At 41.2% G+C, this 27,268-nt stretch overlaps 1 long non-coding RNA gene across 1 annotated transcript in view; it reads right to left on the minus strand.

Annotated features, from left to right (window-relative positions):
* The window catches only part of LOC308065762, a 541,432-nt gene that overhangs the window by 422,726 nt on the left and 91,438 nt on the right, over window positions 1-27,268 (minus strand). The window lies entirely within an intron of this gene.

Genomic DNA, 27,268 nt, shown 5'->3' on the forward strand with positions numbered 1-27,268 from the left:
ATTTGAAGAAAGAATGAAATAGGAAGTTAAGCGAGTGAATACCACATAAAATTCACCACAGATCAAAATATTACTTTTTTTGCACATCAAAGGCAACCCTTTTATTTTCATAGGTTATTTAACCCCACTGGCAATCTCTGCAATGCATAAATATTTTTGATGGCATGCAAAGTGTCTTCTTAATGGTGTATAAAGTGCTATATAGTGAGCAGGTTGAACAGTATAAATATTCATGTCAGCAAAGATGCTGTCAAACTCCTGAACTGACATTATATCAAAAAATGAAAAAAAGACAAGGTTATTCTGTTTTGTCAACTCCTTTTTCTCCCCTAGTGTGGGACCTGGCTGCATGGTCAGGGTAAAGAAATGCACCTGGAAGATTGTGTTTTGGTTCAGGTACAGGGAATTCAAATGAAAGCTCCTCAAACTCGACAGTTTAATTTACTTCTCTTAAGCTCTTTAATACCAAACTTATCAGTTCTCTCTGTTAGGCATTAACTTGTTAAATGAGTCTTAATTATACATAAGCAGATGGAGATTTGAATTAAAATTACCTTACACTCGAGTGGCTTTAGTTCATTACAACATATCTTCCTCTTAATCATTTAGGCAGTCTCATCATCTTTCATATAGAAAGTTATTAAAGTATTCTAATTTCCATATTTCTTCAGATACATCCACTATTAAATGGCACGTAATACACATTAGTTGGTGACTTATACCATGCAATAGTTAGCGAATTATTCATGTCAGTAACAATTTTTATACTTTTATGTCATCTGTATAATTTTATTTTAAAGGGTTTATATTTACAGAATGTCTCATATTTCACCTCATCTCAGTTTTCAACGCAAGGTTGAATGCCTCACCATTTTTGCTGGTATGAAAAGGAACAAAATCCACTCTGTTTTTTGCACTCACATTGACTGAGGAATGAAAGTGGATCCAAAGTGGCTCCCACTCCCAGACAAGTGGATGTTTACTGGGTGCCTTGGAAAGGCTTGGGAAAGAGACAAAATTTCTAAAGGAAATCACAGGTAGTCTCCTTTTCTTGTATCTTGCTTTGTCAGTATCATCATCTCTGGATTCTCCAAAACCAAGATGCTCCTCAGGATTTTTCTGGCCCCCAAAATTAAAAGAAGGTTTTGCCTAAAGGGAGAAAATTATTGAAAACTTTTGCAGGTTTCAGTGTGCATTACCTCACCTGTCTGTTAAATTAGTCGTCTAGGTTAAGAGTTTATGTTAGCTCCAGGAATAGAGAGGAGACATCTCCAAAAGACAGCTGGTTTCCCTCTTCAGGAAAGGTATCCTGTGGAGGACATTTGTCCAGCTAATTCAGATTGGGCCTCTAACTTGTACATAGCTTTAGCAGAGTGAAAAAAAAGTCTGTCTTAAATTATGTTAATGTCTTTCAGAAAAGGTATGGACAACAGGTAACTAGGTATGAAAACCTTTTTTTCCACTGTTTTTAAAGGCTCCTGAATGCATATGCTGAGAGAGTCATGTGTCTCTTTTAGACAGAGAGCAACACCAAGCAAATTAATCAACCGCTGCTATGTACCTCCTGGGTAAACTCAAGAAAGGATTGGACAAAAAGTGGCATTTGAGTTCCAGTAAGCAATTTACAGCCATTCACACAGGAAAGACCAGTGGGACTTTTCAAAGACAAAAGCATCCAATATTTCCTGCTAAAGGCATCAGACTATTCTCAGCATCCCTTTAGCTAATATATTAACCAGGTATCTTCAGTGTCAAATAATGGGTCTATAATACAGAACTAACTGTGTTATCTGGATGATGGAGAATGACAACTCAGCCAAAAGGCTGAGTCTGTACTGCAAACGCTGCAGCCATCATCAAGCAAAGGGACAAGAGGCTTTTGCAGAAATAAGATATTGCCATTTACATGAGTGTGTTTAAAAGGAAAGGAGATTCACAGCGTCCTGGGAGTCTCAGCAAGACACTTGGGCTATGCAACCATTTTACTGTCCAGCTCCTCTGGAAGCCTTGTTGCACTTTAGTGTAGACAGTTTTTTTCTGCCCATTCTCTGTTTAACCTCTTCATTCATGACCTGGCCAATGTGGCAGAGTGTACCCTCAGCAAGTTTGAAAGGATACAAAACTGGGAAGAGTGGATGACACACCAGCTGGTTGTGTTGCCGTTCAGAGGCACCTGGGCAGGCTGGAGAAATGGGCCAACAGGCACCTCCCTGCATGTGGGAAGGAATAACCCCCTGCACCAGTATATACTGGGGGCCAACTGGCTGGAAAACAGCTTTGCTGAAAAGCACCTGACTTTCCTGCTGGACACCAAGTTGAACACGAGCCTGACTGCATCAACGGAAAGTGCTGTATCCAGTCCTGGGCTTGCCCACACAAGACAGACATGGACATGCTGGACTGGGTCTAGTGAAGGGCCACAAACATGATTTAGGGTCTGGACCAGCTGTCATAAGAAGAGAGGCTGAGACACCTGTGGCAATCCAGCCTGGGAAGAGAAGTCTCAGGGGGATCGAATCGATGTGTATAAATATCCGATGGGAGGGAAGATGGAATCAGATCGATCCCTCTCAGTGGGGCTCAGAAACAGAATAACAGGCAGTGACCAAAATTTGAAATACAGGAAAACCTATCTAAACGGGAGGGGTGGGGTGGGTGGAAACAACAAAAAAACCCACCTGTTTATGATGTGGGTGGTGAAACACTGGCGCAGGTTGCCCAAAGAGGTCAGGAAGTCTCCAGCCTTGGAGATACTCAAAACATGACCGAACACATCCATGAGCAACCTGCTGTAGCTGACCCCACTGTGAGCAGCGTGTTGGATGAGGTGAGCTCCAGAGGTGCCTTCCAGCCTCAGTGATTCTACGATTCTATGATCAGTGATAAATTACAAGCACAAAGCTTGTGTGTGCAGGTGAAAGCAACAAGAGCCAGTCAGTCCTGTGGGCTGTATAAGTCATCAAGTGCTTTGGTTCCTGACTGCAGCTCACACACACAGAGCTTTTGTCACATTTTCTGTATGAAATCCAGCCTATTCCTTTCAAAAGATGAAATTCAGCAGTATACTGAAGGATACTGGCAGCACCGTTCCAGAGCATGTGACCTCATCAACAAGCAAAGCCCGTCTTATCCCAGTCCATATCTCCACAAGGATGGTTGAATTAAGTCCCCAAACGCATAGTCCTGGGGCTTCTGGAACAAAACAATGTATTTTCAGGGTGGTTTGGTTTTGTTTTTTTTTTTCCCCACAGGCAACCTGCAACCAGTATGTGAACATAATGTTAACTAATTGCATCATATTAGCAGTTTGACATTGCATCTTACTAATGCTTGTTTTTCCAGGATATAGAGTAGAAATATAATCATATTAACACTCTGAAAGCAAACACAGAGGTGGTATAAATTGGTAATGCAATCTTCTTTTAAGCAGCTTGTTTGAACAGTGCATTGGTGTGTGAGAAAATGCCAGCCTCTCAGTCTTTCCAAATAGTGCAGTGCTTGCAGTCCACTGTAGAATAAATGTATACGTTCTGTTTAAGGTAACAGATGTTCATCTGCTGTATGTTCCCAGGAGCACCCAATCTTTTGCCTGCATTCTGCTACCATTTGTCTGAGACCCACCTGTGAGCCAGCGCAGCATTTTCTTAGACACAAGGTTGCCTCGCTGACATGTCATGTACAAAAATGGTGGGGTTTGTTGACGTATATTCCTGTAAGTCTTTCTCTGTTTTCCCTTCCTATGAGTGGGACCATTAATTCTTCTGACTTGCATCATCTGACTGAAAATGGCAGCCTCCATGCAGAAATGCTGCAAAGCTGTTTGGATTCTTCAAACTCTGAAGATCAGCATTTAAACCAACTAATTAAGTTTTCTGCTTGCTGCCACTGAAAGCCTCAGTCAGATATAATTAAAACTGAGCAGCAGATGACAGCAGTGGCATTTGTCAGAATCATCCAGTGGTTCAAATACCAGTTCTGACAGAAATGTCAGGCTGATAACACTCCCATCTTCCCCATGCATGCCAGGAAAAGCAGGAAGAACTTTTATTATATATGCCTGACCGATAACCTTTATGAATCCCAGAACACCAAATGCAACACACAAAATTTCCTTATCCTAACAGGGGATGCTTATTTCCCATGAAGTAAAACCTGCAGCTCCTTGGGCTTCTTCGTAGTGTCTGCACCTTTTGGGACACTCTTTTAGAAAATCAGAGGAAAAAAAACCCTCATCCTGAAGTATGGATGACTCCAGCCTCGCAGACAGCTAAGCTGGAAGGGATTCCTTAGAGGGTTAATGAGCTGAAACCAAATCAACATATTCCTTATCCAGAAAGGGCAAAGCCATAACAGGGCTGTGTAAGCTATCCTTGAGCTGTACAGAAAGGTGAGGAGACAGAATCCTTTCTGCACAGACTTTAAATTGAACTGTTATTGCTAAAGACCACAGAACAGCAGAGTAAACAACAGAGACAGCCGAGAACAAATGAACAGGGAAAAATTACTTCTGAAAACATTTTGAGATTACATTTGCTGCAGCTTCATACGCAGGTTTCCCCTGTTTTGTCTCTTCAGTTTTGCCAGCACATTTATAATATGCTCTTCCTGCCACTCTGTCTTTTTGGCTTGAGAGTACGGCCATTTTCTTCTTTTTCTCCCCCCACCCCTCACCCCTTGTTTTAACTAAATGGAGAGCAAAAAAGGAGAACACGTGGGAAGGGGAATCAGTGCCACTTTGAAGCGGTAGCGGTGCCAGTGTTGTCTCAAAGTCCCTTGGCTCTGCTCTTGCCTGTAGCGATTGCGTGCTGTCTGCCTGTTGGCCAGAAAGCAGCCCTCGTCCCAGCAGCCCAAAGGGAAGGCACCTGCCGGTTGTGCCTTCTTAGCAGTCCCCAGGGGAAGAGCCATGCAGTGGGTGGCCCAGCGCCTCGGCCTGAGGGTGCTGAGCTGGGGCAGCGGGGTGAGCAGGGTGCAGTGCTGCTGCTTATCATTCCACTGGGCTGAGGCAGGTCCGTACAACGCGAGCTGGCTGCAGGGAACAAGTAGCTGTGGAGTGGAGGTGCATGTTGCAAATGCCTGAGTGGGCTGCTCGGGATTTTTACTTACTATAACTGAGCTGCAAAGACGTGACAAACCATTAAAAATAAGCTTGGACGCTGCTATTGAGCAATAATTATCTTATGGTCACAAAAGAAACCACCAGCCCTAATACAGTTTTTAAAATGTTGTATTTGTAGAGGTGAAACTGATCGTTTACTCTTCTGCTTCACTACTCTTACCATCAGGAAAATAATTTCTCCTGGCCATAGTCAGGCCTGAGGCCATGTTCTGATGTTGTGCCTGAACTATCTTGAGAGGTTTTCCTCCTGGGGATGTGCAAATATTTCATTATATTGCTTTTTTGTATGACTGGTGAGCAGGCTCTTATCCCATCTACCCACAGGAGAACTTGTATTATTACCTCAGCTCTGCAGCAGTTTGGATTTGCAGACAATGATCTGTGATCTGGTCAGGATCAGTGTTTCTCTATTGGTGTCAATCTCAGCAGACCACATCACACTGTGCCACACGCTGAATGCAAGGGCATCGTATTCTGCCTGAGCTCTTTCCTTAGTAGTAAGTAATCAAAGAACATTTACACTTTTCCTTTCTTTTGACCTTTACGAGATATGTAGGCACCTTAATCAGGATGTTTTGAGATGAGAGCGAAGTCTGGAAGGATTCTATTCTGGGATGTAAAGGTCTCAGGGATCATCCTTAGTATTTGTGGCAGAACTGCAACAAAATTAACATATTACAACAGATTGTGTCAGGCTGGATTGTAAACTTTTCTGAAGCAGGGTGAGCAGAAAGGTCACATTCCTCATCAGTTCATATACCAGGCTTCGTGAGGGTATCTGAAGAGGTTAAATTCTTCTTCCATGAAATAAACCCAGAATTTTCCATTTTCAGGTCTCAGCTGTGCCTCTGAATTTCCATTTACTTGGAGCAAGGCAGCTACCTTCATTACACAGGCACATTATTTTTGTTTCAGAAAGGAACCTTGTTTAAATTATTACACGCCATTAGCAAAGGCCCTTTTGTGGTGACTGCAGTTAATACAGAGTTCTTTCCATCTTGCTCACCTACACACAAGTGCATATTGTGCCCTTTGTATTCTGTCAACTGAAGGACCTGTAGAATGATCTCTGCCCCCAAAATTGATTTAACACCTTTTGCTATTATGCAAATAAAATGGGAAAAAATAGTTTCCTGATTTCTTTCAATGAGCTGAAGCTGGCAGCTCAGGACTGCTTACTCAGGTCGCAGCGTATAATGGGAAATGCCTACACATCCGTGTCTGTCAAACCACACAATAGGAGCGCCGCTGAGCACTGTGGCACCGTCAGATTCAGAGCCAGGATAATGGCATTGCAGCTCAAGTGGAAGGATGAGCTTGCCCCAGCGTCACCCTTCAGCTTGCTATCGAAGTGACAGGCTATTTTCCATTGGTGGTTTGGAAGTATTTTTATTTTATTAATGCTCTCATCAAAGAACAAAACCAGAGTTTTCTCTTCTGTTAAACACTGCTGCAAAACCTCACAGCTCCCAACGGCTTTGTCTGGGCCCACACTGACTCTGGGCAAGCCAGGTAAATCCATGAGCTTCCCTTCCCTCGTGCCTGCCTTCGCCTCCACGTGCCTGGGCCGGTGAGCAGTGCCAGCTGGCTGAAGGTGTCAGGCCACTGTTTTGGAGATGCAGCCTGCTCTTGTGGAAAGAGGCAGCCACCTTCACCAGTGCGGGGGCCGCGCATGAGCATCTGCCATGCTTCATGGCATGGTGAACAATGCAAGGTTATCACCAAAAAGCCAGTGAGCTCTTTTGAGAAGATATTTTCTCCCTAGGACATGTCCCACAGAACTACAGCCCAATCCTAGATAAAATACTGCATTTTAATATTTTTTCCTTTTCATTTCATTTTGTGTCTACACTTTTTTTTTTTTTTTTTTTTACAAAAGCATGCTGCCTTTCAATTAACATAGTAATGACCTATTGTCACCTGTTACCATGCTAATCCTGAGCTGGTGTGAAATTACTTTAAAATAAACACTATGCAGTTCTGACTTTCAATTAATTTTTCACATGCTGTGCTAAATCAGATTAACTGTACCCCACCCTTTTGACCACAGACATAATTCCTTCCTTATAATGAAATAGAGGATTAATTTATATGAAGCATATCTATATGCATTTGCAAATAAATGTAAAGATAGACTTTGTACCACATTTGCATTGCTTGCTGTGTCAGGTTGAGTACAGACTTCCTGAGATTATTAATTTTCAGTGGGATGGTGAAGGATATTGCTGGCTTTTTTAATTATTATTATTTTCACTAAGTGTCTACAACTAAGAATGGGTAAAGAAATGGAATACTAAGAGATTGGTACCTTCCACAGGGAATTATGTATAATGCTGTACAGCGTTATGATGAACTGAAAAAAAGTAAACACTGCAAAATTAACCCAATCACCATTAATTTACCGAATTGCCTGTCATCCTTCTTGGATGTACATATTTACAACCTGACCAAATGTAATAAATGGAGCTATTTGGTCTTTCTAATAGTCATTAGCATTATGAAGATGGTCGATAGCTTGAGCAGTCTTTCAAGCCCTGTACACGAGTACAGGAATACTGTATAAGGCAAGTTTTTTAAAACACCTTCATCTTCAATGCAGAAAAAGCTTACAAAAACTCTTTGTGATTTTGGTAACTTCTAAGTTACTACTAGCTACTGTGCCATTTCGGAATCAAAAAGTAATATAAATCCAGAATTGACCCTTGCTGTTTCTCCATGCACTGTTATTCTTTCTATAGCTTAACTGTGAAGCCCAAAGGTGCAGAATCATTGCAGATAAGAATTTTCTCCTCCAAAAAGTAACAAAGAAAATGGGGTGTTTCTCCAAGCTCACAGATGCCTATATCTGTCTGCACTGGTTGCTCCTTTGATTCAATTCAGCATGCTTACCTGGTCCAAAACCTGAAGGACTTCACCCAGTTACTTGAAGCAATTTAACAACTTGAGAATTGTACAAGCTAACTGTCTGGCCAAACCCTATTCTAGCTAGTTGTGTGGGTTTTTTTTTAATTTGCTGTGCTGAACTAGACAGTTTGGAGCTAGGCTGGAGCACCCTGCAGCTGGCTGGACCACTCTGTATGGACCCACTGGGTCCTCACATCCAACCTGATGTGCCAAAGTAGCACCAGGGTTATGCCAGAGGTTCAGATTTACCTCCCACCCACAAGCCTTCATTTCTGGAGCAGCCTGTGGACCACTTTTTGCAGATTCAGCAGCTAATCCAGAGGAAAAGTCAAGTGCACCCTATGCATTAGCAAGGGTGGGTTTACTGGCTGGTGTTGTACCTTTGAGACACAAGTGATTGACTTCAGGCAGACAAGACTATCTCAGAGAGTCTTCCCAAGAAAGGTCCCAACCTCACCCATCACAGGAGCGGAAGGGTTTTACAGAGTGCCCAAACTGTGTTTAAAAAATATAGCTACTGGGAAAGAAAGCACAGCCTTGCCACTTACCCTCTGCAGATGGGTTCAGCAGCCATGGCTCCTGCCCAGGGAGTAGGAATCTTGGCTGCTAGGCTATTCCCATATCATTCAGGCCCTAAGAAATGTAGAAAAAACATGCCCAACTCTTCTTTGGAATAGGAACCAATTTAAATGTGAGCAATGCTTTTTTAGTACGTTTTTGACTTACAAGAACAAGACTACCTGAGATTAAAGACACTTTTCATTTGTGTTTATCATTGCTTCTTGGAAATAATAGCACTGCTATACACAAGGGAAAAGTCATTGCATATTCAGTGTTTATTGCCTTAAAACTGACATTTCAATGAATTCTTTTTGATTGCATTACTCATACTATTTGTGAAGTCCAAGTTTACAACAATAAACCAGAAAACAATAGGCCTACCTAGCAGGATAAGAAACAGAAAAATGACCTGCAGGATGTGAGAGCTAGGTATTCTTGTCACTGTGATGCAGGTTGTATCAATAAACTGAATGTACCGGTATTAGCATTTGGAGTAATAGATTCCAGGAACAACAAAGTGAGCTAAACCTAGTTAGATCAGGTCAAACAAGCACAGTCTCCACAGGGGGATTAAGGTGGTCAGAAGAGACATCAAATTATTTTTTCATTTTTCCTTAGGACTTTCTATTGCACATCTGTAATGAAAGGTCTTATCTCTGCCTTTTATTATGTAGCTTTTTAACTGCACGTATGATCTGACTTGGACTGATTCCAGCTTTGTTATTAAATATCTGCTTTCAAATGCAAAAATAAAAACACCGAAGTAATAGCCATTACTTTGTATACAATGACAGTACTAAACGAATGAGTCATTAATAGCTTTTTTAATTTTATTATTTCAAAACATTTTACCAAATGTCCATAAAATACTTCACCATTGCCACCACTTCCACGTAACTGCAACTAACATATCACCACAATATATAAACTGATTACAAGCCTTAACCACGTTACTGTAATCTGTCACACACACTTATTTCTTTCAACCATCTTTGCTTTGAAGGAAGCAAAGAGAGGAGAGATCACATAAAATGCTCCTGTCATTGTTGCCTGGAGAGAAGAAATGCTGTCAGCTACCCAGCTAGAATATTCCAGGCAGCAAAGCTCACTCCAGTTTCCCCATCAGCTATTAAAGTATTGACAGCTCCTGTCTACTCACGCACTGCAAATCAACATGTCCAAAAAGTAAATTGGGATATAACAGTAGTCCCCTCACCATGTAAAACAGGTCACCAGCTCTCTTCTCCCGTTGTATTGCCTTTCTGCTTTAGTAGAAACAGGACATTAATGAAGGTGTGGGAGGAAGGTAAAAGTAACAGATTGCATTTCAGTTTGAAGGGGTTGGTGAGTGCTGATGGTCTTCCTGCTTACGCCTGCCTGCTTTCTACATCTTTGATCATGTGATAAGATGTGATTGAGAGTGGTGATCTAGGAGCTGCAGTGCTCAGCACCAGGCAGAGCCGTGAGTTCTGAATTCCACCATGCCACATCCATCTGCCATAAGTGTGTGTGTGTGGGGGGGGATTGCCTAACATGCATGTGGGCCCTTTTGACCAGCTAGGAATGTCATCAAGTCACCTTCTCCACCAGAGGCTACTGCAGATTTATATTTGTTGTGGTTCCTGCACCTGCCTGGCTTTGGGCTCTGCTCTGTCCTTTTTGGAAGCAAGCACAATTCAGAGGGGTGAGGGCATGTAACGGGACCCGTCTTCTAGTCATGCAGCACCAAGAGGAGAAGGTAAAAAAGCTCAGCCACTGGGGACAATGGAGAAAAGAGGAGGTAGGGGGACAAACCCTGGGGCTCAGTAAAAGAGCTTAAAAATAGAGACCTCAGTAATTTAGCTGGGGTGGGAGGGGGAGAGAGAAAGGACTGTACTTTCAGAGAGCATGGGGTCGTGAGTTTTGCTGATAATGGGTAAAACCAGGTCTCTGTGTTTTAAATGTCATGCAGTGCTGCTCTGGGCAATAGGGTAATGTGAAGCATCACTGCAGTTCACACAAAAATGTTCTAAGTAACCTAGAAAAAAACTTCAAACAGCAGGAGAAGAGGAAGCATCTTCTTGAATAGTCCTCAACTGCAGTTTGCAAAATCCATGAAAAGGGAAAAAGATACCATTGAACAGTCTCCTGGTGGGTGTTATATTGTTGGAACAAACCACATTTTCACCAGGAATATGCAAGTAAAGCAAGAACTGGCTGAATACAGGATCCTTTCCCAGATACCCACAGATAAGTAAGTTTGTCATTAATGACATGCCAGTGAATATAAAACCATCCTCCCAAACCAGGAGTTGCTGACAGATGATGTGCCTCAACAACTGAAAAATCAGTTCATTACAAGCTGTAGAAAATGAATGTGTTTTCTCCTCTCCAGCTCAACACCCTGGGCAGACATAATTCAACTGGCAATTTTTGTGCTCAGGATGTTTGAATATAAAAGCAGCTATTCCACTGACACCATTGATGAAGAAGAGCGCAAGGGAACAGGTATCTTAAATGAGTTCAAGAAGTAGGCCATTAACAAGAAAGTAACAATGATAGAGTTGGTTTCTGCAACAACAGATGGAAGCACAGGTATAACTGGTTCCAAAGCTTCACTGCTCATAATCATCAGTGAGCACTCTGTGGAAATGTGAATGACTTTAAACATTACGGGAGCAGTGGTAAAAAATTTAAAAAAACTCTGTTAACTCCATTTGAGCCAGAAGCCTTTGTGTTTCAAAGGCTGCTAGATTAAGCTGCTGCAGCTTGTAATGATCTAATTTTGCACACTGACATGAATGAGGTGCGTGAGCAAAGCTATGGTTTTGCTGGGGCTTTTCCTCTGCTTAAGATCAAAAGTCTTCAAATCAGAAAATGTAAACTTTCTTATGATCTTTCTGAAAAAAAATGAGTTTACTTTTCATTTCTAAGTGACAGCTACAAGGCAAAGGAACATAAAATTTGCCAGAAAAATGGGAGAATATTGCCGAGATGCTTTGTACAGTGAATTCATTCAAAGGTGACTGACTGAATGAATAACTCAGAAAATATTACGCCATTCCTTGGCCATGTGAGGAATCTTGGAGGACTGCAAAGTCAAAAGGAGATGGAGATGCCAAGAGGAACCATGACTGTTCCACACAGACTGGTAGGACAGCCCTGTCTCTGACTCCCCTTGATGCTGGCCGCAGTATGGGTGGGAATGCAAGAGCAGAAGGGCTGGAAAAGCAGCAAGCATGAACCTCACTAATCTTACAGATAAGGGATTGCACTTCATGCCGCCAAAGATCAGGTGGCAGGAGATGGTTCCAGGCTGCAAGTTTCTGTCTCAGACATCTAATAGACCTGAATTGGTCTACAAGAATACCAACACTGCAGGGGGGCAGGATCTACAGAAAGGCTGCTTCCTCAGCATTTCCCAGTAACATACTGAGCATCGCCCAGTGTCCTGGCTACCATGAACCGTGTAACCATCCAACAGACCCTGTTCAACAGAGAGGGAGCTTACATACCTAGCCTGTCCCTAAAGATTCAGAGAGCTGTGCCTTGGCTTTTATGCTCTGTACATGTCAGTGCTGAGTACCTGAAACATTCCCCAGGTGAGCCTGGCCAGGGGGTAAGGAGCTTCACTGCTGCAGGAGATGCACTTGGTGACACCTGTGGTGGAGCCTTCCTGAGGTGTGGGACTGCTCCAGAGTTCTTGCTACATGGTGTTTTGCCAAGGCCAGTGACTTCAGCTGTGGTCTCTGAGTAACTGCAATAATTAATTGCACCTTCAACAACAAGGAAGCTTTGTCAGGACCAGGTCAGAAAGAGGATGCTCTCCTTGCCCTTCAGAAGCCAAAGAAGCCTACGTGATCAACTCAGGTGGCTCATGGTGCAGTGTTATCACCTGACGTATGAGCAGGTTTTGAGCTCCTACCCCGTGGAAAGTTGAGTTCAAATATTCTTCTTTAGGCTCAATAGGGCAGCTAGGGTGGCAGGTTAGGAAGTGTGTCCCAGGTGCCATTATGGGGCAGAGAATAGATCTCTGCAACTCAGTGGCGTCTTGTCTTCCTGTACTCTCCCAGCAATGCCAGTGGAATCCAAAAGGGCTCTGGGAGGTCAGTTTCTCTGAGATGCAGCTTTGCTACAAAGAAACCTCCTGGCATTTATGCTGAGATAATCTGCTGCAGATGGAGGCAGAGCAACAAGCCCTTCCTGCTCCAGCAGTACCTTATGCATTGATCTCCCGACTCCTGCTTTGCTGTCCTGCACCGGAGGGCTACCTTTCTACAGAAATGTTTTTCTCTGAGAAAACATTTTGGGGAATAACTCAGCATTTTTTAACCAAGTTGAGGTTACCTGTTTTACATTGCTGTCTTTCTCCTGTAAATACCTTTTCAACTGCTCTGCTTTTCAGTTTATTACTTCCAGGAGATGATGAATTCCTAAAATATGGATGCTGCTGTATAAAAGTAATATTTGAAGAAGTTTGCACAATGCATATGAAAATAATCAGAATTTTAGAGTTTTAAGTATTTTTTCTGGGAATGATGTGTGTGATTTGAAAGAACCTTTCCTATCTCTGCTGTATTGCATGCAGCTGTCCCGTGTTTCCTGGCAGAAAAGCGACATTTGTCCACTTCTAAAACCCACAAGTAGAGAAGAAAAGTTGGATCTGTTCTCTGTGTGCTGTTGAAAATTGTAAAACTGCACAATTACTGTAACAAAAAATAATCTAACAAGAAAACTAACCATTTTTAATTTGATGGAAGCATTTACATCTGCTAATGTGCCATTTAATGTGCTGTGTAACATAATTCTGCATTCCTAATTGAAGCAAACTTTACTTGCGCTATATCAAATGTCTCATTGGTTGCATTTCAAATGTCTCCCTGAACCTTTAATTATATTCCTGTGCCAGGGAAAATCATAATAAAAAAAATAATGAGAGGAAAAGAAATTAGAACTAATTCCTGTTAAGTTGTCTAAAGTGAAATAACCACGACCATAGGCATGATGTGAAATCCCGCAGAACTTGAAAGAAAAACTCCTGTTGAGTTCTGTGGCCATTGGGTCAGATCTTCTGTAAACACAGAAGGTTACGACCATACCTGCGCTCCACAAGCATTCTGAAAACAGGTGGAGGGAGTCCAGTGTATTTTGGAATGCATTGGCCTGAGGGCAATATTAAATGCCATAAACTTCTGATACTCCCTTTGTAGATGTCTCTGGCCTTGTGACAAATAAACTCAGCCTTTGAGCAAATCAGGGAGGAGAGACACAGACAGCATGCTTACACAATATATTAAGGCTGTTTAGATGAAAAACTTAAGTGACTGAGCTGTTCGTAGCTGTGAGCAAGATGATTAGATACTGTCGGTTTTAGCGGGGATTTTTGCTGATGCTTTTTCTAGCATACAGCATTCTCAGTGAAACGACTCTCGAGCAATAGTATTTTCAAAAACCTTGTGCTGAATGCAGTGTGATGCATTTTGGCTTTGAAACAGGTTGTATTAGTTTATACAGATTTGCCTTAAATTCCAATTGTCAGTAAAAAGTGAGTAGGAGTCCTTTGTTCCCTGGTGGTGTATCATGTTACTGCTAGCACTTTACAAGTCTCTCTCATACTGGACATCAAAATAGGTGCTTAAGGTAGTATGAGTATTATAGTTCAGTTTAGCTGTATTGTGAAACATCCAAACAGGTAGGCAAAGTTTATGGAGACATTTATTTCTTCAAAAAGAGAGGCCCATGCTCAAGCCAGCCTTAATTTCATACAGTACATTCCCTTCAAGGAATTCTAACCTAAAATGAGGAATTCTTGTCCTTGTGGGCAGTTTTACTGAAACAAAGCTCCTACACAGTGTGTCCTGCAATCTGCAAGCCCTCCTTTGTCATGCAGTGGCAGGAAGTCTGTCAGCTGTAGAAGACACACATCTCATTTTTATCTCTAAAACTGATGATTTCAAAGCAGCTATTTTCCCAAACAGTGTTGTTCTTTCTGAATCCCAGCTTCTATGTACTGTGAAAACAAATGCATTGTGGCAGCAGAAATACAGAATGTTTTGCTGGCGGTTTTGATACGTTCTCAGGTAGTAGAGGGACCCCCGGTCTTCTGCTGAAGAATGAGTCTCACTGTCTGTAAACAAGAAGCCATTCCAAGGAACGGATGAAAATTAATGGTGGTTAAACTCTGAGAGGGAAGCTGTAACCTTCACAGAGGCTTTCTTTCCAGCTGTGTTCAAAGGCACTGTAATGACTTCAGAGAACTGCAGTGACTCATTTTAGATGATGGCTACATAACTATTCATTTACACTTAATGAGTTTATTCCACCAGGTATAGGACAAATTCTAAACAAATAATGCCACTGAATCATACACATCAATAAATCTGAGCGCTAAACTGATTCTGGGTAACAAAGGTAATGATAAAGAGAGAGGAAGTAAAGCTGCCTCCAATTAATGAAAATACCCTTTGTATTTTCTAATAGCTCAAATATTAATTTGAAAATGGCTTTCTCTGCAATAATTTACAGACAAGCACTTCATAATGGAGAAACAATTCAAATTTATGTGCACTCGAATGGTGATGATCTGATTAACTTATTAAATTCTTGTTGATTCTACATTCCAGATGAAGTGTACCATTCTTCATAGGTTTCATACCTTGCAGTTTTAAGTTCTCACATTATCAGACTTCAGGCTCCAGTTGCTACTGAAGGTCTTTTCTCTGGAACGTCCTCTGGTGCAGAGTGGACAGAACCGAGATCCCGGTGACTGATTTCATTTGTCTCTTTCCATTAATTCCAAAGATGTGTTCCCTTCCACCTTGGAGGAGCACTTGATTAAATTTAGCACTAGAATTCACATAGTCCTCAACTGCTGTGGAGTATAATTGAAATGGTGTGAAATTAGAGACACACAATTCAAGTTAAAGCTGATTCAGTCAGGGGATAACCATGCTGGATTTAAGTTCAAGAAGCTTAGCTTGAACCCTGTCAAGCTTACCGTCCTTCAAAGGAAGGGAGTTAGCTTTTGAAGCAAGAGGAGATAAAAATTATCCATGGGAAAAGACAAAATAACATAGTCAAATCAGTCTGCCAAACCTAGTGTCCAGTGGCTTTAGACAATGGGCGGTAATACCAATTTATCTGTAATGTATTTGTCAGCTAGAGCTACCCCAGCTTTAATCACCATCTTCTTGTATGTTTTGTGCACCCCAGATAATTCCATGGATGATAAAAATTGTTCAGACCCTCAGATGTTTTGTAGAAAAGACTGCTGAGATGCTGCATGCTAGCATAAATTATTGTAAATAAAATGTAACTATCTCCAGCATCCCTTTCACAATAAAAGAGGTTATGCAGTGTGTCACGTTAAATAACACAACCTTCTGTAAATGGTATTGAGTAAACATGAACCTTACACCCACTAGACCTTCATTTACCACTCTGCTTCATGGCTAACTTTACCACTTATTCCCTGTCCTGTTTTGACCTTGGGTTGCTCCAGCCTGTCGGGGTGGAATCAGTGGAATCTGTCTTTATTCAGTCAGGAGATGGGCTTGAAGTGTGACTATATATTTTCAGGGGTGACTTAGGTGTTGGGGCTCCCTCCTGCACACCACCCTGGGAGCTGTAGTTGCTGGCTAATACTATGTTTGCCCATGTTCAGGAAAGAGAGAATTCTTTATAAACATCCAACTATTTTAGCATGCCATAAGCAAAACTTAAACTTTCCCCCCTAAAACAGCTGATTCTTGTACAATATCTGCAAATTCTGAATAAATCTAGTTTGTTTTTTTTTTTTTTAATGAAGGGGAACATGAATCTGTCTCTTACCTTGAACACTTACCTTGGGTTTTTTTCAGTGCAACATTCCAGCTTTTTCCATCAACTTTATTTACTGGGTAGCATTATCAACCTCATTATTTAAGTCTGTAATCCAATTTCCTACTTCTAATCATTCTTACAGCCACTGACCCAGCCACCCTAGGACTCTCACCACCAAAAAAGAAAAACTTCTTATTCTGGAGACAACGATCTGAAGTCTGGATCGGTCCTTCTTTAAAATTCGGAGGAAACTTTGCCTAGGTAGAAGGTTTGAGTCTTTATCTGAGTATAGTTTAAATAAAAAGAAGTGTCAGTTTGACAGAAGCATCTGCAGAGATCCAGCTTAACTTGCAAAGGGGTCACTAGCTGTGTTCACTAGGGCTTATCTGCACAAAGACACCCAGAGGAGGTTGGGTGCATGAATTAAGTTTATAAAGTCAGCATTTATATGTTGAGTATCTTTGAGAATTAAGGCACAACCAGTTAAGGACATTTATTTTCTGAGCAAAAACAGCCACATGGACGTTTAATGTGCTGTAGTTTACTCATGTTGTCTTCACATCTTGCTTTGATTCACTTCAACTTACTGATCATTTCTCTCTTGTCAGTTTGCCCACATGCTTTTTAAAAATAGGGCCTTTGTGGCTGAGGCAAAAGATGATTTTCGCTTTCTTTATTAAAACACTTGCCTTAGCAAAAGTGAAATTCCTGCCTGAATAATACAGATATTTACTCTATGTTTCAGGCAGGAAGTGCACCCCATAAGCACAGCTAGAAACTGTCTGCACCAAATGAATGAAGTAAAGCCAAGTCAGATGCCATCAGCACAGACCTCTTATGTCTCACAAAACATACATATAGGGAAGACCATGATCCTACCTGTCTAAATATACTACCAACATTAATGTTCTTCCCATCAGCCTTGGACTGAGTTAATCGTTGCTCAGCTTTTTAGTCTAGTGCTCAGTGACACTATATTGTCAGCACGATGCTGATTTTTGACTGTCTTCCTGGCACCAGAGAAAGGCAGACACCTCTCTTCAGTGACTGCATGCATGCTCCTCTGTATTCCCCTGCACTGCTAGGAGCTCCTGCTCAAAGGTAGTCCAGCAATATTTTACCCCATTCAGTAAAATGTATTCATGCTTTGCACATGTATAACTTCAAAAAACTTCAGCTACTTGGGATGGGAAGGCTTAATTTGGTCAAATGAGTCTGCTTCTTGGCTCAGATCTTGTAACACAGGTTGCAGCCCAAAGCACATTTTTATGACCACATTACAGTGTTAAAAACATCCCACAGCCTCTGAAAAATACAGTAGCAATGACAGAAGTGCCGTCACAGTCTTAACTAAAGCAGTATAAATGCATAAATAGAAGGGACAAGGTGGAGGCCTTCAGGGCATTCCCCTAAAATAGTAACAGGTCTCTATACTAGACATTCACAGTGAATTTTCCCTATTGGGAAACTGTATAGCCAAAACTAGTTGTCATTCCAGCCAGACAGCAAAAGGGCAGCATTCCCTCACCTGCTGACTGAAATATCACACAGAAAAGAAGCCAGTTTTTCCTTTTTAATCCTGGTTGCCAGCATAAATCTCCGTTTTCCCAGAAAACTTTCTATAGAGACCTCTGTTTGCTTCTTTCATTGGCAGTCCCTGGTGAATTCTATTTCTGATGGTCAGTGCCAGGCACACACCACACTTTCACTGAAGGCAACACGGCAGCTATGGGGCCAGCAGTGAGCCTGGGACAGATGTCAGTGGTCAATAAAGTCATACAACACTTTTGCATGGCTAAATGCAGGCCACCAATCTTGCCCTCGTGACTGTAACAGGTATTTGTTAAAAGAATTGCTGTAAATATGATTTAAAAACCTGAACAATGCTACAGGTCCCTAATTACCATTAAAACACTCCACCATCCCATTAATTGTGATACTCTGGGCAGGTTTTGATGTGGCAGATTGCTAAGCCTCCATTATCCAGTAGAGCCAAGGTCTGAGGAGTTGTCTCTTGCGCAATGGAGGGTGTCACCTGCACACAGCCTGGGCGTCATTGGGAGCTAAGGTTGTTTCTGTAGGCTACAAACTAACAGTTGCAGCAGCCTGAATCACTTATTTAGTACTTCAGGAGCCATATGTCAATGTATATCGAAGTAGCAGTATATCAACAACTATCTGAGGCGAAGGACATGAGATAAAAAAGCAAATGGGATCATTTTCTAAAAAAAATAAGGACTGAGCAACTATCAAGTTGCTGATGAGCAGCTTCAGTAACCATTGTTTGTAAGCCAGCATAAAATCAGTCCTGGTCGCCCTGTAGGCAGGGGGAGGGAGAAGGAGTGATGGACCTGGGTGCAGTGCGAAGACCCCTCAGCTCCAGCAGCTTGAGCTGGCCTTGGTTTGGCCTTATGCCATGTCATTGAGAGGTAATTAGTTCAGGGTCATTTAAAACGTGCCCATTTGACCAAATGCAGCACATACCTCATCAAAATGAGAGGGATTTACATCAGCCTTACTGTTTATATTGAGGTTGACTCTAGCTGTAATGGGAGCTATATATTTATAGCTGCCCCCAGAAAGCTTTGCTCTGTCATGTACTGCCTGATGAACAACAGAATGAGATTTTGATACCACATGAAACGAAGAAAGAGGGAAAAGAGATGAGGAATGCCATTTGATGGACACTGATAGGTATTTATTCACCATGACCTAATTCACTGTTCATTTCTACAGCCCAGGGCAATGAATAACATATTAAGTGATATTAATGTGAAATATGGTTTCTGCTCCAACAGCAATCTTAGGAAATAAACTGTCACTATATTTAAAAAACATACACAACCCTTCCCTTTTTTCCAGAACCCTTTTCACAGTTGCAGACTATAGCAATATGGTTAGTTACATTAATTCTAGTATTATTACCAACTCCAAGCCCAGGACTTTTCTAGTTACCCTGCCAAGCAACCCTATTCCTCTAATTCCATTTTCTTCTGTTCCTGAGTACCCTTCACCTGCCTTATAATGTATGAAAGAAGCAGGAATGCAGCTCACAATTTTATGTCTATCAGCACTTTTAAAGATATTAACCAAAGCTGTTTATCCCCTCTCTCTGTAGCAAAGCAGAAGCTTGGAAACATCTCTTTATTTTCTAAAATCTAGGAAACAGGAGTGCATGTTCACAGGTGTATTTGATGTAATATTTTATATCAAAATTCTCATTTCTTTCACGAGGAAAGCAGTAAGCAGATGAAACTGGGAAGCACTAGTAAGAAGCAGCAAAAAAAATACACATAGAATATGACACAAAATTGCAGTAATAGTATTTATGTTCTTTTACAAATGTTCCTATAAAGTATAAATCAGGATAAGGCTGAGATTATACTCCCGATCCTCTTTAGTGGAAGAAGAAATGCAAATATTCTATACATTAAAATTCATTTTTGGGCACTCTTGGAAAAATATGCATCATACAGAGGATTTTTTCATATGACTGACTTTTATCTTGTAGCTGAAAAGAAAAATATCTGTACCAAAATAAAGGAAAATGTGTGCATTAACAGAGGGAAACATCTCGATCAGTACAAAGAAAGAAAGAAACAAATAAATCCTAACAGTTTAATGCCTGTTAAACACAAAGGCAATGTTTACCACAGTTTTGCTAAGTGCGAGATGTGTACCTGAGGTATGAAAAGGTTGCAAAACATCAGCATTTTAAATAAAATCTCACTACATTTCTTAATGAACTTCTGGGTGGGTTTAAACAGGCTTTGTTAATCTGTCAGGCTAAATTAAACCCAATCATATTCTGTATCAGCCCCACTAAATGGCAGTGAGCAGTACTGAGCTGGCTTCAGTTAAAGGTTGTCTGAATTCAACTCACCAAACTGCAAGGTTTTAGGATGGAAGCCTGCTTACCTAAGGATCCCTGTGTTCTCAGTGGAGAGAGGTGAGCCTCTCCCAAGGGTGAATCAGGTCCTCTCCAATGACTGTGCAGTCCATGCTGGGATCCTGGTCCCCCGCGACACAGCTGGGCTAGATCCCCACAAGCAGCTGAGAAGAGACCTGGACTAGTGAGTATGGTCTCCCCCTAGTCCTGGCTTTCTCTGGAGGAAATCTTGGATGCATGGGAAGGAAGAGAGCTACACCACACTCCAGACAGCTTGTGTGAATTGTGGGGTGCACCACAAAGCTCATCTGTACTGCCATGTATATCTAGACTGAAGATGAGGTAAGATTTAAATCAGAATAAGTGTACCTAAGACCAGTTTTAGCTACAGATCAATGTCTGATGCATCTACATGCCCTTACCAGTAGCTCCATTTGCAAAGCATGTTCCTGCATGTCCTCAGGACACTGAACTATAAGCACCTTGCATTGACACCTTCGCAGGAGTCAGGTCCCATCGCTGTTCAGGCAAAATGGCATCTGTTGTGGTGGCATTTGTCCTTCGTACGGCAGGTTAGTAAATAGAGAGTGAAACTCGAACATCACCCCAGGCATAAAGGCAATGGATATGGCCATGCTAGTGTTCCAACCCAGGCTACAAAATTGTACTCAAAACTATGGGATATGTGGAAAAGTAACTGAAGTGCTCAATACCACATAAAAATGAGGAAACATGAAAAGATTTACTTTTGAGGTTTAAAAAATAACCATGCTAAAAGCAAATCAGTTTAGAATAGGAATTTTTACAGAAACAGAAAATACAAAGAACCTTTGCAAATACTTAAACACTGCAATTGTAGATTATCTTTACTTAATAAAGAGAAAGGTTAGGCACCTCCAGAGCTTTAGAAGACTGTTCTGTCATTATGTCTCAATTGATTGGAATTTAATTGTTCCACTTGAGGATTATCTGCCTCTTCTCCACATGATTATATCCTTTTGGCTTACAAATCAGAACTAGTTATCAGTAAAAGTTACTGCTTTCTTTGAAAGAGAGAGTTTTTCTTTTGAGTTCTTGTGCTGAGACACTGGTCTTGATTACATTTCTTCTATAATTTATAGAAGCTGGTTATTTTAAGTCTCAAATTTACCCATTTTATGTATTGCTAACCACAGGCTAAGGGTTCAGTCTATTTCAGAGGCAAAAAAACCCCCCAAAAAACACCTTTGAAATTTAAAATTATTAATCCTTTCCTTTCTCAGGAAAGGTAACTTTGTTCTAAGGATACAAGAGGTCTCTGTTTAGCTAAAAGCTGGAAGTTGGAAGTGAGATAGATGTCCCTAGATAGGTCTAAAAATCTTGACCTTGATGTTCAGATTTGGAATCAGTTGCAATCCACATGCCACCATAGCCTCAGGCACTGACGTTCATCATTCTTATTCCAATGGTCACAAAGGGAGCAGGACATCAGTTGTATTGGATCCTCATCCAAATTCTCCTGACATGCACTATGAATGTTCTGGGGAGCTTGAGTTGGAAAGAATTGTTATACAGTAAAGTGATAGTAAAGTAGTAAGAAGGTAGAAGTAAGAAAAAGATAGTAATGATAGCTTTGTAAAGATAGTAATGATAGTCATATGGAGTGGTACGGTAAAGGGGAAGGTGTGGAAATAGCTTTCATTTTTTATATCTTCCCAGTATAGCCTATTTTTCTAATAGGCTATCATATTTTTTACCTTTTGACAATAACTTAGTATGTATCATCTGGCTATGGGAGTGCATAAGCTGACTGGAATCACCAGATCTGTTTTGCTTTCGGTGTGTGGCATGACCAAAAGCATCCATGAGGTCCTCCAAGGGAGGTTCAGAAGCCCTCACAGTAATGAAAAAATCTGTCTTCCCTCCGAAGACTGCAGAAAAACTGGAGAGCTTTCTGCCACATTGTGCCAAGTGCAATAGAAATTACTGTACTACCAACTGAGCTTGGACTTAGTAGCCTAAAGTACCAGTTTACCAGCCAACTGAATTGACATTTGGATATGCAATACCATGGGCTGACCCTACTTGCACTCCAAGTTGCTCAGGTTTCTAGCTCAGATTTGGGAGCTGTTTTGATAGGTGAGCATAGGACTGTATTTGAAACAATGAATCTTGGAGTGGAGGAAGTCTTACCTGCGCAATTGTTTTCATCTGGCCATATAGTAGTATCCTTGCAAAATATATCCTCAGCCTCGCAGAAATTTTAAGCTAAAGGTAGTTAGATGTCTGGCTTCCAAATCAATGAAAGGTAGCTTTGAAAATAGCTTCAAAATGCTAAAGCAGCGAAACACATAACTTCAGTATATAGCTTTCTCAGAGTCAGGATTCCAAAACACTTAAATATCAATAGCTTTTCCTGCATTCCAATATTTTAGCTAAAAGCTGGTGTATATGTGTGTATGCATGTAGCATGTACACTTATATTTTTATTTACATCTTCTTTAAAATTACATGCCAGATTTCAATGGCAAATACAAGCCTCCTATAGTCACACAGAAAGCAGCCACCTCTGTGTTTGCTTGAATGTAGGGTTACCTTTGTTGTCATGCTGTTCATTTTCCCCCATTTCTATGGTGCTTTTTAGCACAATACAAACCTAGAAATGCTCTTGTGCTTGCCAACTGGTGGCCAGCCGTGAGAGCCAATTTAAGCAGTTAGCAAAATCCCCCATCTGGTATCTGGACTTACAATGCATGTCCTGAACATTAGCACAGCTGAGGCTCCAGCTGAGACCCTCACAGCATTTCCACCAGGTGAGCCAAAATACTAAGCCAGGAGGAGCTTTACTAAACCTGTCTCAGCTGGAAGCTGGTTTCTGCTATATTTTCCATTGTCATTAAATTAGTGCATTCCATTCATAGATTCAGATGCTATTTTAGAACAGTTTTAGTTTTTTTTCCCCAGGCAAACTTTTTTATTATTATTATTATTATAAAGTATTTTTATGTGAATCTTGTTCTGCAGTTTCCTTGGAAGGAGGAAAAATAGTCTCTGAGCTTAAGGGGTGCTTGGTGCCATTCACTGATTTATCAAGTGATCTTGGCATCACACTTTTTCTTTCTTGCTCAAATCTCATGATTTGTTTAAAAGATCAATGTCCAGGGATCACAGCACCTGCATTCTTTATGGAATACATTGCGTAGATAAAGATTTTTTAAGTATGCTTTTTTTCAGAAATGATCTTATTGGTTTTCAAATATTTTCCCTGGATGAAAAGAGATGGGGATGATATCCATCATGAAAATCTGAACTGTCTCTAAGGGTCACCAGTCTCATCTCCTTATTCTCAGTGCAGTATATAGCTAGATGTTTATGTTACTTATAGGCCTAATTCTTCCCACCTGATTTTAGAAACATAGAAGTAGCTTCAGAATCTAACACAAAAGCATTGTCAATGGGAAGGCATAAATACCTTCATTTAATTTTGGGTTTTCTTTGTTAGCTTCTGTCGAGTTTTCGAATCTACTGTGAGTTCTGCACCAGGTCAAGTGATAATTACATAACAGAGAGATGTGAACGATGATTGTGTAGAGGAAAGGACCTTATTAAGCCAGTCACTAAGACAGTTCAGCCTTGATAGTTGTACTTGGTCTGCCCAGCAGCCAAAGGGCTGCCAGCTGTCCATGCTCAGGGCCAGTCCCACCCCAGATGTGGTCACAGTGCGCTCCAGCCTCTGCCTGGCTAGCAAGCAAAGCACATTTGGTAGAAGACGTGGGGGATGTCAGCCTCTGCATGCAGGTGCAAGACATGTAGATTTGGTGTTAAGGGTACTCTGAGCAGGTGGATGTGTTATGGCTCAGAGCTGGACACACTGGGGGACTTATTCAGGTCACAGGACAAAAGTAAGTATTGTACAGTTAATCCCACTAAAAAATAAGAGAAAAAACCCTGTTTTCCTATGAGAGTGGTCAAACACTGACACAGGTTGCCTGGAGAGGCTCTGGTCTCCATCCCTGGAGGCATTCAAAACGCAACTGGATATGGCCCTGAGTAGCCTTTTCTACTTGCCTTTGCTTGGGCAGGGGTGTTTGACTGGAGGCATCAGAGGTCCTCCCAGTCTCTGTGGTTCTGTGACTCTGTTAAGCTAGGGCACATGGGAGCAAGCACAATTTATTCAAGTGGGGATGCCTGGAAGGTGGGACATGCTGGAACGTATCTTTGAAGGCTGTAAGGGAAGGTAGACAGGAAAATGTGGGAAGCTGTTGTCAGATGTTGTTAGGGTACTGTGAGACTGTAAGTGAAGCAGAAGAACAATAAGAGTACCATTGAGATTGCAGTGCGGATGGGACATGAAATATTGCCAAGGGGACATAACAGATATTAGCGGTGGGATTCACAAGAACCTGGGGAGATTGGTTTATTACTGGAGAAGATAAGGAATATACAGGATCCCTAGGAAATGTGGCTTGATTAGTTCCATGGCTCCTGAGAGGCTTGCTATGTTTCATCAAGTTTTCAGTTCTTCAAAGGTTTTCAGCTCTTTTATGAAGACTCTTGGCTGCTCATTGTAGGGGCTGAGGGTAGGGTGGGGGGTGTTAGGGTTTTTTCTCCTTAATTTTTGCTTTAATGTTGTGCATCTCAATGAGACCTTTTTTCACTTTCTTGAGTTAATTGTACGCAAGAGGTGGAACCTGCTTACCATGTGTTACTTTATTATGTATTCTTTCTTTCTGCCCGCTACTCTTTGATACGAATTACTTTGTTGGGCTCTTTTATTGTGGTTACAGGGTGCTAATGCACTTCTAGCATGCCATAGGAGTCATTCATATCAGAAGAGTTTAGCTTTGATCATGCTTTTCCTGTTATCCTTGTTGATTACTACTATTTGCATATTACTTGAGTCCCCAGGTTTGTGATCTGTCGTTTGGTCTGGTTCCATCCTCTCCTGTCTCTCCAGGTTCCTTGTTTGCTTTGCTTTCCTGCTTTTCTCTGCTTTGGTGTAAGAGATGTTTTGAAACCAGTTAATTTCAAAGGCAAAGGTTTGTTTTACACATTTGCTTTTTTAAATTTTGGCAGTTTTAATTTATTTCGTTACAAGTAAGATTTTGATATTCACCAGAGATCATGTGGTGAATTGTTTACTATTAAATCTCTGGTTGAAATAAGAAGTAAAATAAAATGCCAGCGCTTCAAAGAATCAGTATCAAGGTTTGGGCAGGGCCAAGTGTACTCCTACATGTGTTTTCAGGACAGATGTCATTCTTCTGTCTGCATGAATGTTTGCACTCAACTTTCAGAGCTCTTACAGTGAGAATGGCCTGGGTTTTGTGGTGTTTGGGACAGTGAAGATCGTTTCAACTATCTGCCTGTGTCTCTTCTATAAAGATATACATTTGCTACTCTGTTTTGTAATTTCCATGATGCTCCTCATTTTGCTAACTACTTACAAACCTGTATAAGGCGTAAATGGGCAGTAAAGACATCAAAATATGAATAAGTAAGAGTGCAAGCTTTTTGTCTGTGGTTTCCATCTTCCTCTAGTCTGCTCCTTATTGCTGAGTGGATTCATCCACCTGTCTGTATTAACAACTCTCAAATTTACTTCTCACTCTGCTGTATCTGCATGCTCTCAGGCTCATATCTCCTTCTCTTTGATGTTTCACCTTGGGTTGGCTGCCATCATAACCCCCATATCACACTCAGTATCTCCAGAAATTAATTTTCAAGGCAGCCTGAAACTTTCTCTGCTCCCCTCACCTTCAGCACTGTCAGTGACAAGGCTTTCTTTCTCCAATCCGGGATGTGACTTATTAGCCTCTCTGACATCTGTTGTTCCAGATCAGCAAAAATGTCACTGTCACAACTTTCTGCTACCTCATTTCTGGGTTTCCTCCTCGGGTCCAAAGATTATATCAAATTCAAACCCCTTGTTTTCAAGTGGCTATATGAAGTTTCCACTTTTATAGTTGCCCATAAACTTTTCACTACCCCTTTCTTCCTTGTAGCAATATTTCTCAATGTGATTATACATTTAAAGTATGACTATGGCCATGACTACTCTGTGGGGTGAAGAGTAAGGCAGGCATAAACACAGCATCAGCCATGACCTGCACCCTTTTTATTTACCTTATGAAATAGCATTTCAGCTGCTGCTACATCTCAAATCATCTGTACTCTGATTAGGATGAGTTAGTGAGACAGATCTGGTCTGATTGAGAAGCCCACAGGTGCTCAGGCCCTGCTCTTGGAGAAAGACATAGGCTGGGGTCCGTATGTCCCAGTATAGATTTGTATATAACCTGTGCAGGTGGTGAGCAAATAAGGGTCATGTCACAACTCCCTCTTCTAATTTTCCTCCACCATTCCTTTTTTTAATGATCTTTGCAAACCTCTCTCTCAGTCCTACACATTCATCCTGCTCAGGTTGTTCCCAAAATGTTACATCCAGAGCAGTAAGTACTGGAAGTATGTATTCTGTATTAACTGAGGACATGTTTAAACTTTTGTACTACCAGTTGACTTAAACTAAACCAGCCTGTAATGTGAGTTGCTCCCCTCCCTTCCTGGACATCTTCCCATGTTCTGTGAGTACTGCAGATCTACAAAGGTCTTCCCAGGCCATCAGCATGGTGGTACCGATCATTTCTCTGTGTGGCTGATCAAGAGATTTTACAGGATGGTCCCATGTTAATAAATATCTTGAATCAGTCTTTAGTCTGCCTTCTATATATCATTGATGGAGATAATGAGGGCACTGAATCAGTTTTAATTTCCCAGACACACTTTTTGCATGCACCCACTCTCCCCCTTTTTGTGATTGATCACCATTTTAAATATGATGTTGTATATGATGGCTGGACTTGCACATGGTTTTTTAGCTCCTTATGGTTTTATCAGAAAAAGAGAGAATACTGAGTGCATTCCACAAAACTAGGGGTGGGAAGAACTTAACTATGGATGTATATGCATATGTATATAGAATATATATGTAGAGTGTGTATAAATAGCATATATGTATA

The sequence above is a fragment of the Falco punctatus genome (assembly GCF_963210335.1).
Source record: "Falco punctatus genome assembly, chromosome: 6".
NCBI classification, from domain to species: Eukaryota; Metazoa; Chordata; class Aves; order Falconiformes; family Falconidae; genus Falco; species Falco punctatus.